Source organism: Mandrillus leucophaeus, unplaced genomic scaffold (genome assembly GCF_000951045.1).
Source record: "Mandrillus leucophaeus isolate KB7577 unplaced genomic scaffold, Mleu.le_1.0 Scaffold138, whole genome shotgun sequence".
Taxonomy (NCBI): Eukaryota; Metazoa; Chordata; class Mammalia; order Primates; family Cercopithecidae; genus Mandrillus; species Mandrillus leucophaeus.
The window spans coordinates 5,857,831-5,868,315 of record NW_012101343.1 but is presented as its reverse complement, the minus strand read 5'-3'; the positions used below and the strand labels follow the sequence as shown (position 1 = coordinate 5,868,315).

The 10,485-nt window shown below is 43.5% G+C and overlaps 1 protein-coding gene across 2 annotated transcripts in view; it reads left to right on the top strand.

Annotated features, from left to right (window-relative positions):
- PRR5L (proline rich 5 like) overlaps positions 1–10,485 on the top strand; it is a 182,260-nt gene that overhangs the window by 152,327 nt on the left and 19,448 nt on the right. The window lies entirely within an intron of this gene.

Here is a 10,485-nt window from a genome sequence, read left to right as displayed (position 1 = left end):
TGGTTTTTGTCTTTGGTTCTGTTTATATGCTGGATTACATTTATTGATTTGTGTATGTTGAACCAGCCTTGCATCCCAGGGATGAAGCCCACTTGATCATGGGATAAGCTTTTTGATGTGCTGCTGGATTTGGTTTGCCAGTATTTTATTGAGGATTTTTGCATTGATGTTCATCAGGGATATTGGTCGAAAATTCTCTTTTTTTGTTGTGTCTGTGCCAGGATTTGGTATCAGGATGATTCTTGCTTCATAAAATGAGTTAGGGAGGGTTCCCTCTTTTTCTGTTGACTGGAATAGTTTCAGAAGGAATGGTACCAGCTCCACTTTGTACCTCTGGTAGAATTCGGTCGTGAATCCATCTGGTCCTGGACTTGTTTTGGTTGGTAGGCTATTAATTATTGCCTCAATTTCAGAGCCTGTTATTGGTCTATTCAGGGATTCGGCTTCTTCCTGGCTTAGTCTTGGGAGGGTGTATGTGTCCAGGAATTTATCCATTTCTTCTAGATTTTTTAGTTTATTTGTGTAGAGGTGTTTATAGTATTCTCTGATGGTAGTTTGTATTTCTGTGGGATCGGTGGTGATATCCCCTTTATCATTTTTTATTGTGTCTATTTGATTCTTCTCTCTTTTCTTCTTTATTAGTCTTGCTAGTGGTCTATCAATTTTGTTGATCTTTTCAAACAACCAGCTCCTGGATTCATTGATTTTTTTTGAAGGGTTTTTTTGTGTCTCTATCTCCTTGAGTTCTGCTCTGATCTTATTTCTTTCTTGTCTTCTGCTAGCTTTTGAATGTGTTTGCTCTTGCTTCTCTAGTTCTTTTAATTGTGATGTTAGGGTGTCCATTTTAGATCTTTCCTGCTTTCTCCTGTGGGCATTTAGTGCTATAAATTTCCCTCTACACACTGCTTTAAATATGTCCCAGAGATTCTGGTATGTTGTGTCTTTGTTCTCATTGGTTTCAAAGAACATCTTTATTTCTGCCTTCATTTCGTTATGTACCCAGTAGTCATTCAGGAGCAGGTTGTTCAGTTTCCATGTAGTTGAGTGGTTTTGAGTGAGTTTCTTAATCCTGAGTTCTAGTTTGATTGCACTGTGGTCTGAGAGACAGTTTGTTATAATTTCTGTTCTTTTACATTTGCTGAGGAGTCTTTACTTCCAACTATGTGGTCAGTTTTGGAATAAGTGCAATGTGGTGCTGAAAATAATGTATATTCTGTTGATTTGAGGTGGAGAGTTCTGTAGATGTCTGTTAGGTCTGCTTGGTGCAGAGCTGAGTTCAATTCCTGGATATACTTGTTAACTTTCTGTCTCATTGATCTGTGTAATGTTGACAGTGGGGTGTTAAAGTCTCCCATTATTATTGTGTGGGAGTCTAAGTCTCTTTGTTGATCTCTAAGGACTTGCTCTATGAATCTGGATGCTTCTGTATTGGATGCATGTATATTTAGGATAGTTAGCTCTTCTTGTTGAATTGATTCCTTTACCATTATGTAATGACCTTCTTTGTCTCTTTTGATCTTTGTTGGTTTAAAGTCTGTTTTATCAGAGGCTAGGATTGCAACTCCTGCTTTTTTTTTGTTTTCCATTTGCTTAGTAGATCTTCCTCCATCCCTTTATTTTGAGCCGATGTGTGTCTCTGTGCATGAGATGGGTCTCCTGAATACAGCACACTGATGGGTCTTGACTCTTTATCCAGTTTGCCAGTCTGTACCTTTTAATTGGAGCATTTAGTCCATTTACATTTAAGGTTAATATTGTTATGTGTGAATTTGATCCTGTCATTATGATGTTAGCTGGTTATTTTGCTCATTAGTTGATACAATTTCTTCTAGCATCAATGGTCTTTACAATTTGGCATGTTTTTGCAGTGGCTGGTACCACTTGTTCCTTTCCATGTTTAGTGCTTCCTTCAGGAGCTCTTGTAAGGCAGGCCTGGTGGTGACAAAATCTCTCAGCATTTGCTTGTCTTTAAAGGATTTTATTTCCCCTTCACTTATGAAGCTTAGTTTGGCTGGATATGAAATTCTGGGTTGAAAATTCTTTTCTTTAAGAATGTTGAATATTGGCCCCTACTCTCTTCTGGCTTGTAGGGTTTCTGCCAAGAGATCTGCTGTTAGTCTGTTGGGCTTCCCTTTGTGTGTAACCCGACCTTTCTCTCTGGCTGCCCTTAACATGTTTTCCTTCATTTCAACTTTGGTGAATCTGACAATTGTGTGTCTTGGAGTTGCTCTTCTCGAGGAGTATCTTTGTGGCATTTTCTGTATTTGAATGTTGACCTGCCTCTCTAGGTTGGGGAAGTTCTCCTGGATAATACCCTGCAGAGTGTTTTCCAACTTGGTTCCATTCTTCCCATCACTTTCAGGTACACCAATCAGACATAGATTTGGTCTTTTCACATAGTCCCATATTTCTTGGAGGCTTTGTTTGTTTCTTTTTACTCAAACTTCTTGCTTCATTTCATTCATTTGATCTTCAGTCTCTGATACCCTTTCTTCCACCTGATCAAATCAGCTACTGAAACTTGTGCATGTGTCACGTAGTTCTCGTGCCATGGTTTTCAGCTCCATCAGGTCATTTAAGGTCTTCTCTGCACTGTTTATTCTAGTTAGCCATTCATCTAACCTTTTTTCAATGATTTTAGCTTCTTTGCAATGGGTTTGAACATCCTCCTTTAGCTTGGAGAAGTTTATTACCGATCATCTGAAGCCTACTTCTGTCTACTTGTCAAAGTTGTTCTCCATCCAGCTTTGTTACGTTGCTGGTGAGGAGCTGAGTTCCTTTGCAGGAGAAGAGGTGCTCTGATTTTTAGAATGTTCTGCTTTTCTGCTCTGGTTTCTCCCCATCTTTGTGGTTTTATCTACCTTTGGTCTTTGATCATAGTGATGTACAGATGTGGTTTTGGTGTTAATGTCCTTTCTGTTTGTTAGTTCTTCTCCTAACAGTCAGGACCCTCAGCTGCAGGTCTGTTGGAGTTTGCTGGAGGTCCACTCCAGACCCTGTTTGGTATCACCAGTGGAGGCTGCAGAACAGCAAATATTGCAGAACAGCAAATGTTGCTGCCTGATCCTCTGGAAGCTTCGTCTCAGAGGGGTACCCGGCTGAATGAGGTGTCAGTCAGCCCCTATTGGGAGGTGTCTCTCAGTTAGGCTACTTAGATGTCAGAGACCTCCTCGAGGAGGCAGTCTGTCCATTCTCAGATCTCAAACTCCATGCTGGGAGAGCCACTACTCTCTTCAAAGCTGTCAGACAAGGACGTTTAAGTCTGCAGAAGTTTCTGCTGCCTTTTGTTCAGCTATGCCCCGTCCCCAGAGGTGGAGTCTATAGAGGCAGGCAGGCCTCCTTGAGCTGCGGTGGGCTCTACCCAGTTTGAGCTTCCTGGCTGCTTTGTTTACCTACTCAAGCCTCAGCAATGGCAGACGCCCCTCCCCCAGCCTTGCTGCCTCCTTGCAGCTTGACCTCAGACTGCTGTGCTAGCAGTAAGCAAGGCTCCGTGGGTGTGGGACCCTCCAAGCCAGGCACGGGATATAATCTCCTGGTGTGCCATTTGCTAAAACCATTGGAAAAGTCCAGTATTAGGGTGGGAGTGTCCCGATTTTCCAGGTACCATCTGTCACGGCTTCTCTTGGCTAGGAAAGGGAATTCCCTGACCCCGTGCACTTCCTGGGTGAGGCAATGCCCCACCCTGCTTCAGCTCACACTCCATGGTCGCACCCACTGTCCAGCAAGCCCCAGTGAGATGAACCTGGTACCTCAGTTGGAAATGCAGAAATCACCCATCTGTGTCGCTCACGCTGGGACCTGTAGACTGGAGCTGTTCCTATTTGGCCGTCTTGGAACCAGCTGCCTTCTGTGTTTAAAGGCAAGCTGAACCAGATCCAGGACAGCAACATGGTACCACCATTTCAAAGGGCCCTGGGTCTCTCTTCAGGCCTTTTGTGTAGGGAATTCCAGGGTGCAGGTGTCCAGATGGTTCTAGAATGGAGAATGCAGAATCTGGGTGGACCTAGCCCCAGTATAGTCAAGAGGGCAAAAGTGGAGGCAGGGGATGGGGAGGGTCTTAAAAGCTCAGAGCCAGGCAGGAGCCCAGACATGTGGGTCTAAGGATAGCTCTGTTTTGGTTCTCTTGAAGGATGGTAAGATCTGGCAAAAATTAATATTGCCCCTGTTTGCCTCCTCACTCCCCATTGACTGACTTGAATTCTGTTTCTCTTCTCGAGTTTGCCATGGCCCCAACCTTGCTGGCTTCTCTTTTCCTGTTAACGCCTGAGACCATTCACATGTGCTAACCCTGCTTTATTCAATTAGCTGAATTGGGTAAGGGTGAGATGGGCATGTCCAAATTCAGATTGTGGAGGGAATATTCCGGGGAGGTGGTGAAGATCTGTAGCAAATGGGCATCAAAGGTATATAGCATACCCAGAAGGAGGCAAACTGTGCCTTCCTCCTCCTTTTTGCTCTCAGCTGATCAGGTTCACATATTTATCATTTTATGGGACTGTATGCTCTTAGGCTTTACTTTTTCTTTGTGCTTAGCCTAGAGAAGCTGGATGGCATTTGGGTAACAGGGATATGCACTGTTATTTTTTTTGGAGGATGTAGGTTGTGAGGAGACAGGCTTGGTTTTCTTATGCTTTCCCCCCACCCCCAAGCCTAAAACAAAAAAAGAAAAGCCAATTCTGTTTTAGTATGAATTCCTTCTCTGATTCATTGTGGGCCTAAGAGATGGCTAAGGCCTGGTAACAAGCCAGTGCTCTGGTTAATGGCCCCAAATGATCCTTGAAGAAAGCAATGATTAACTTGTTTATGTGGCAGGTTGGTATAAACCAGGTACCCCACACCATCCCTTAAAAGTATTTTCTGCCTACATTGAAGGCCAGATTCTGCATTTAGAAAAAGAATTTATGGGTTGGAAACCAGCAAGGAGTTCTCAAGATAAAGTCCCCTGCCCCCCACCCATGCTGGGGAGGAATTTCGATATTGAGAGACTGGGATATTGGAGCCAGTTCTAACATAAATGGTCATGGCATGTTGCTGTCCTTGGCCTGGTTCAGCTCACCTTTAAACAAAGGAAATACTAGGTACCAATTCAATATGCCCCACTGGTCACTTATAAATTGAGGCCTTTTCTTCTGAGAGTGTAATGTTTAACCATGGGCTTAGAAGTCCCAAAGGCAAAAATCCGTCATGTTCTCCAGGTGAGTGCTATAACTACTCAGGCCCAGTCTAGACCCAAATAACTACAGGTATTTCATATGAAGAAGTGATGACAACAGAATAATCTGGGTAAGAAATGAGGGAGGGGGAGCAGCACCAAAGAGGAACAAAGTGGTTCAAAGCATGAGCTGCTGAGTTAGCTCATGACTGACTGTGTTTGTCTGTTTGTGTTGCTATAAATGAATACCCAAGACTGGGTAATTTATAAAGAAAAGAGGCTTGTTTGGCTCATGGTTCTGTAGGCTGAACAAGAAGTGTAGTTGCCAGCGTCTGCTCCGGGTGAGGCCACAGCAAGCCTTCACTTATGGCGGAAGGCAACAGGGGAGCCAGTGTATCACATGGTGAGAGGAAGCAAGAGATGGGGAGGAGGAGCTAGACTTTTTAAAACAACTAGCTCTCTCATACTAATAGAGTGAAAACTCACTAAAGAGTGAGAGCTCACTCATTACCAAGGGGAGGGCACCAAGTCATTCATGAGGGATCTGTCACCATGACTCTACCTTCTACTAGACCCCACCTCCAACACTGGAGATCACATTTCAACATGAGGTTTGGAGGGACCAAATATCTAAGCCATATTATTCTGCCCCTGGTACTCCAAATCTCATGTCCTTCTCACATCGCAAAATACAATCATTCCTGCCCAATAGTCCCCTAAAGTCTTAACTTGTTCCAGCATCAACTCAATCAAAAGTTCAAAGTCTCATCTGAGACTCAAGGCAAGTTCCTTGTACCTGTGAGCTTGTAAAATCAAGAACAAGTTATTTACTTATAAGATACAATGGTGGCACAGGCATTGGGTAAACATTCCCATTCTGAAAGGGAGAATTTGGCCAAAAGAAAGGGACAGCAGGCCCCACTTGAGTCTGAAACACAACAGGGCAGGGCAGACATTAAATCTTTTTTTTTTTTTTTTTTTGAGACAGAATCTTGCTGTGTCGCTCAGGCTGGAGTACAGTGGTGCGATCTTGGCTCACTGCAAGCTCAGCCTCCTGGGTTCACACCATTCTCCTGCCTCAGCCTCCTGGCAGACATTAAATCTTAAAGCTCCAAAATAGTCTTTGACCCCAAGTTCCACATCCAGGGCACACTGACGCAAAGGATGGGCTCCCAAGGCCCTGGGCAGCTGTGCCCCTGTGGCTTTGAAGGGTGCCAGCCCCTGGGTCTGCTCTCACAGATTGGAGTTGAGTGCCTGTGGTTTTTCCAGGCTCAGGGTGCAAGCTGGTGGCTCTGCCCTTCTTGGGTCTGTGGGAAGGGGTAGAGAGCAGCAACCCCTTCCCACAGCTCCACTAGGAAGTGGCCCTTTGTGGACCGTGTCAGGGGCTCCAACCCCACATATCCCCTTGGCACTGCCCTGGTAGAGTCTCTCTGTGGGAGCTCCACCCCTGCAGTAGGCTTCTGCTTAGGCACCCAGGCTTTTCCATACATCTTCTGAAATCTAGGTGGAAGCTGCAAAGCCTCCTTCTCTCTTGCACTCTGTGCACCTGTAGACTTAGCACTATGTGGACGCCACCAAGGCTTATAGCTTGCTCCCTCCAGAGTAGCAGCTGGAATGGTACCTGGGGCACTTTGAGCCACTGCTGGAGCCAGAGAAACTGGGATGTGGGGAGCAATATCCTGAGGTAGCACTGGGCATCCCCTGAGCATGGCCTCCAAAACCATTATTTCCTTTTAGGTCTCTGGGCCTGTAATGGGAGGGACTGTCCCAGAGGTTTCTGAAATGACTTCAAGGCCTTTTTAAAACTGTGGTCTTGGCTATCAGCACCTGTTTCCCTTTTAGTCATGCAAATCTCTCTAGGAAGTGATTGTTCCACAACTCTCTTGTATTTCTCTCCTGCAAATGCCTTTTCCTTCTTCACTGCATGGCCAGGCTGCAAATTTTCCAAATTTTCATGCTCTGTTTCCCTTTTAGTTATAAGTTCCAACTTTAAGTCATTCCTTTACACCTATTCCTGATTTTAGGCTGTTAGAAGCAGCCATGCCACATCTTGAATGCTTTGCTGCTTAGAATTTTTTTGAGACAGAGTCTCACTCTGTGGCCCAGGCTGGAGTGCAGTGGCACAATCTCAGCTCATTACAACCTCCACCTTCTGGGTTCAAGTGATTCTCCTGCCTCAGCCTCCCAAGTAGCTGGGATTACAGGCGCCTGCCACCATGCCTGGCTAATATTTGTATTTTTAGTAGAGACAGAGTTTCACCGTATTGACTAGGCTGGTCTCGAACTCCTGATCTTGTGATCTGCCCGCCTCAGCCTTCCAAAGTGCTGGGATTACAGTTGTGAGCTACCATACCCACCTTAGAAATTTATTTTACCAGACACTCTAAGTCATCACTCTTAAGTTCAACCTCCCACAAATCCCCAGGGCATGGACACAATGCAGACAAGTTATTTGCTAGGGCATAAAAAGGGTGATCTTTATTCTGGTTCCCAATAACTTCCTCATTTCCATTTGAGACCACCTCAGCCTGGCCTTTACTGTCCATATTTCTATCAGTGTTTTAGTTATAATCATTTAACTAGTCTCAAAGAAGGTCCAAACCTTACCTTGTCTTTTTGTCATATTTTGAGCCCTGAGCCCTCCAAACTTCCAACTTCTGCTCATTACCCACTTCCAGAGCTGCTTCCATACCTTCAGGTATCTTCCTAGCAACATTCTACTCCTTATACCAATTTTCTGTATTAGTTCATTTTGCATTGCTATGATGGAATACCTGAGACTGGGTAATTTTTTTTTTTTTTGTGAAAAAAACAAGGTTTATTATTTGACTTACAGTGCTGCAGACTCTATAAGAAACACAGTACCAGCATCTGCTCCTGGTGAGGCTTCAGGAAACTTTTATAACCATGGTGGAAGGTGATGGGAAGTCAGTGTATCACATGATGAGAGAAGGAAGCAAGAGATGGGGGAAGAGGCACCAGGCTCTTTCAAACAATTAGCTCTCATGTGAATTAATTGAGAACTCACTTATCACCAAGGGGAGGGCACCTAAGCCATTCATGAGGGATCCGCCCACATGACCCAAACACCTACTACTAGGCCCCACCTATAACACTGGAGAAAACATTTCAACATGAGATTTGGAGGAGACGAATATCCAAACCAAGTCACTGACCTGGGTTTACGTCCTCAGTCTGCCGCTTATCATCTTGATATTCTTGGGAAGATAACTTTGCCTCTCTGAGCCTTGGTTTTCTTCTAGAAAATAATAAAACTTGTTTCACAGGAGTGTTAAGAAGAGTAAGTGAGATAATACATGAAAAGCACTTAATTTTGCATATGACATACAGTAAGGGCTTAATAATTGTCATCATCATCATCATCAATATCATTATCATTACTATTCTCTGTACAATAAAATGTGTTGGAATCACAGCAGATAATCCAGTTATTTGGATGTGGTTTTCCTATGTCATCGGCTGAGCAGATGAGTTGACAATGGATGACTGTTGAGTGTCTACCATATACTGGCACTGTTATGGATGAGTGTCTACCATATACTGGCACTGTTATGGATGAGTGTCTACCATATACTGGCACTGTTATGGATGAGTGTCTGCCATATACTGGCACTGTTATGGATGAGTATCTACCATATACTGGCACTGTTATGGAAGTGTGGGCACAGCTCGCGAGAGTTGCCTAAGTGGGGTCATGACATGTATTTTCCTAACCATCCTACTTAAGAAATCATCCTCCCAGTTGGTGTGAGACAGTAGGCTCTCTTATACACTGTTGCTAGGGGTACACACGGATGCAGTCTTTTTGGAGAGCAACATGGCAGTATTTTTTTAAAGACTTTTTAAAGGCATATTTGGATTGAGCAATTTTCCTTTGCAGGACAATAATCTGGATATGCTGACAAAATATGTCCAACATGGCATGGATAAATATGTTTGAAACGCACACACACACACGTGTGCAAATGAAAGCATCTTGGTCAGGAGTTGGTTGGTTACACAGAGTGTGTTCATACAGTGGTAGAATATTACGCAGCCTTAAGAGTGAGGTGGGTCAGTATATGCTGGTATGAAAAGATTTCCAAAATATACAAAGTGAACCAAAGCAAGTTTCAGAACAGTAGGAGGGGTATAATATCTGTGTGGGTTTAAAGGTTTTATGTGTGGTTTTGTGGATATAGGAGCTTTCTGGAGAAATCTAGAATATAAGTGAAAACTTCAAGGAGCAGTTACCAGTGTGGAGTGAGAATAAGAGATTAGACGAAGAGGACTTGTAACTTTACCTTAAGCCCTTTTTTTCTGATCTCTTTTAATCTTTGCCTTTAAATTTTTTATGATGTAAATACAAAACCAAAAACAGTAAGGCAAAATAATTGTCTATTTGGAGTGCGGTTCTGGGGAATGAAGGGTCCTTCGGGATGCCTTGATGACCTTCTAGGGAATTCCTAGAAAATCAGTTCTGGAAAGTGATTTGGCAGTTGTTGGAGCAGGAGGTCCTAGAATTGTTTCCTTTTGCCTTGCAGTCTTTCCTTCCCACCAGAATTGCTATTCTAATTTCTAGAAGGTTGCCTGCCCCAGTCTTCCTTTTTCTCTCTTCCCACATTGTATAGTTTAAATCAGACAGTTCTGTTGTTCACTTCCCTGGAAGGTTGTGAACCAAAAGTTGGTTATGTCTCCTCTGCTTCCAGCATCACACAGGACCAAGAGCCAGGACCTGGCCAGAATAATGCTGCCTAATGCTGGCTCTCTCCTGTTGCCTTAGCATCTCTGTCCATCAATCCATCCAACAGAGGTAGTACCAACTGGCCAACTTTTAAAAGATATTGAAGGAATAAAAACCCAATCAAAGTCCCTCATTATAAGATAACTTAAAGCACTCAACATAATGTGAGCGCTATAATTTTTTATGTTATTGAAAGGTATGGGTGGTGATTGTGTGTATCTGTTGGATGTGGGGGATCAGGGGATATGGAGATAGCAAAACCACTCTTGACCATGTTTCTATAAAACTCTACGGAGTTGCAGGAAGTAGAAAACATCCTTAAACCTTCGTCAGCTTGGGAGGGTACCCTAATGATGTCTTTGGTTCTACCAAGAACAGCCGACTTCTAATGTGCATTTGTATGTATGTGTGCAAAGGAGAGTCTGAAAAATGTACCTTCCTTTCTCTTTTGGTCTTGGGAAACTTGAGGAGCTCTAAAATCAAGAAGTTTGGGTTTGAAAGCAGCTCTACTTTGGTTGAATTATAGTAACTCTCTGGGTGTTTGGGTGTTTCATCTGCGAAATGAGTTTTATAATGGTACCTATCTCAA